The sequence below is a fragment of the Mustela nivalis genome (assembly GCF_964662115.1).
Source record: "Mustela nivalis genome assembly, chromosome: 10".
In the NCBI taxonomy this organism is placed as follows: Eukaryota; Metazoa; Chordata; class Mammalia; order Carnivora; family Mustelidae; genus Mustela; species Mustela nivalis.
The window spans coordinates 45441720-45444820 of NC_139029.1; positions in this window are offsets into that span (position 1 = coordinate 45441720).

Consider the following 3101-nt stretch of genomic DNA (forward strand, 5'->3'; position numbering starts at 1 on the left):
AGCCAGACATGAAACTAAAAGTGAGTTTTACCGTAGGTGAAGCACAGGGTGTGACAGGGACTTACTTCCGGCTTTCCTTCCTTTCTTCCGCTGTCTTTCTCATCCTCCCTTCTTCCCTTCCTTTCACAGACATATATGAAGTGCCTCCTAGATAAAGCAATGAATAAGAAAGACAAGATCCCTGCCCTCTTGGAGGTTACATTCCACTGGTAGCTGGGGGAATTGACCCAGGAGAGGAAAAGCTTGTGAGCCATAGTGAAGACTTTGGATTGGATCCGGTTGTTAAATGAAAACCCAATATTGACTTTAAGCAAGAGAGTGGTCTGAGCAGATTTGTGTTTCAGAGAAACCACACTGGAAAACAATACAGAGGATGAATGGACCGCTCAAGGATGAGACTGGTGGCAGGAAGTTCAGAATGGAGGCTCCTGGGATACCCTGCAGATGTGTGTGATGGCGCCCTAGACCAAGCAGGGCTGATGAGAAGGAAAGATGGCCCCACAGCTCACCCAGGACCGGGCTAGCCAGTGACACTGGCACCCTGGGCTGTATGACAAAGCAGCACATCTTCAAACTGATATTTTAAAAATGGACACTTCCATTTAGTGGGCATGAAGGGAAACAAAGTGTCTATTAGTAGAAGTTGCATGCCTATTTCTTTATGCGCTTTATGTGTACTGAAGACAACATGTCAAATCATTTGGAATCACCTTCTATTTCACAATTTCTCGGTCCCTTATAGCAGGGTAGCAGACTGAGCTGGGAGAAGTCCAGCTCCTCTGTAGAAAGACCACCCAGTAAGGGGGAGGCATCCAGCTGAGCCCAGCCCCCAGCTGTCCCTAGGGTGCAAGTGATGACATCCTCGGACCCTCAGACCAGCCTAGTTACCAGCTGATATCAATCAGTGATCCCAGTCAAAGCTGTGTGAGGCTGGAGTATCTCCCAGCTGTGCCCTGCCTGAATTCATGACCCATAAATTGTGAGATACAAAATAGCTGTATCTTCAAATCTCTAAGTTTGGGGTCATTTGCTGTATAGCAATAGACAAACACACCACCCTCATTTGCTGACACTGGAGGTAAACCCTAGCACCACCTGAAAGCCTCTTCACATGGCATGTGATCTCTACAAAGGTCACAGGGACTGAACTCCAATCTGCACACCACCTCAGCTGATGGGTCTACAGAAACCATGGTATCACCATTCTTTCCAGGTAGATTTGGGAGGCCTCTGAGTCATGAGGAGAGCCTCCTGGAGACTCCAGTAAAGAATGTTTCAGGGTTATTTAGCCTTTTTTTCCTCCCTCACTGGATGGCAAAGAAGACGCATGTGTCATCGTTGTCATTGGCTGTCACCATATGAACACAAGGGGAGGCAGACTTAGGATGAGGTCACTGCTACAGAGGACAGAGGGGAGGGATGGAAAGAACAGGAACCTAGGACCAAAATGGCATCATCAAATCTCTGAATCAACCAACCCTGGAGGTCCCCACCCACCTAACCCCTGCCTACCACTGGATATCTACTATGTGAACTAATGTGTTTGTTTCTAGATTAAGCCAGTTTGTGCAGGATTTGTCTGCTTCCCAAGGCAACCCAATTAATGCTATAATTCTTTTCTCTGAAATTTGCACATTTGGTGAGTAAGCTTAATTTCTTCAGTTCCAGCTCATTCTGAGATCAACCCAAGCTCACTTGCTCTATTCAAAGTCCCAGAATGGAGAATGGAAGAGAAACACATTTGATCTAGCTGTCATTTAAACCATAAATTTGACTTACTACATAAAATTTATGAAATTTAAGCCTCCAAACAGTAAAGGAGTGCTACCCATAAATATTAATAACAGTAATTATAAGAAGGATAACGAATATCATTGAGAAGTTACAATATGCCAGGCATTATTTTAAATGCCATGTAGGTGACTTCATTGAATTCCCACAACAGTTCCGTGTGGTTAGAGATATTTTAATCTCCATTGTAGAGAGTAGAAGCTGAGACAGGGAGAAATTAGGTTAATTTTCCTAGGTCACAGAGCAGCAAGTGGTAGATTGGAATTTAAACTGAGAAAGTCTGAGTCCAGAGCTCTAACTTTCAATGACTATTCTAAACCAAGAAAGTAGTAAGAAAGAAAAGAGGACCACTGAAAGAAAACAAAAAATTAAATGTTTCCTAGATTTGTAAGCAAGGCAGGAGGATTCATGGGTGGAATGGATTGGGGATGAATGGATCAATAGTGAGACCACGTGAGAATGAGGCACAAGTGGGTCCTGAACATCTTAAATGACGCTGACCACTGTCCACTAATGTTTTGTAAATACCTATATTCCATATTTATGTACATATGTATACATATACATATACACATATTATAAGTTTCTAATTAATACCTCTTTTCTATGTGACCTTGACCTTGCAAAGTTTCATTTTGTTACCATATGAGTGTATCTTGGGGGAAGTGTGACTCCACATAACATATGTCAAAACCAAGCCCCAAAGTGTGACTCTCCTTTGATCAGCCCCAGTTTCTCCCCTAGGCTTTGCTGCCTCTGGGCTGTTACTAATTTCAACTGTAATCAGTTTTTTGGAGCGAGAGACAGCAGGGCTGAGAATCCCAAAATGGGCTCTGCATTCATTTGACTCAAGACCTTTGTCCAGCCTGTGTAACTGGTCCCTGTATTTAGAGGGAAGGAGCTTCTGATAGACTGATTTTGTGCCAGAGCCTAAGCATTACTGTGCTAACACATAGCTACCATTCAGGCTCTCTCTTCGGAGAAGTGAACTTTTCAATATTATGGCCAGGCTTCCACACAGGAGAACAAGTTATCAAGTCAAATCCTTGAAGAAGTGAGTCTGTATTCCAAACATTCCTGTCCCAGAACTATATGGGAAATGTTCCTTTTCTGAGATAGTCTGTTCTGGGGACCAGGCTGTGGGCAACCTCTGAACAAACCCCTTTCCTGCATCTTTTAGGCTCCTGAGCATCTCATGCCTCTCCGGACTCCTCAATGTCAAGTTGTCTGGGGACCAGGGTTTGGTGTTGGAGACAGACACACGTGAATAGGAAATCCCCTTCTCTTAGGCGAGTCTCATTCCATTCAAA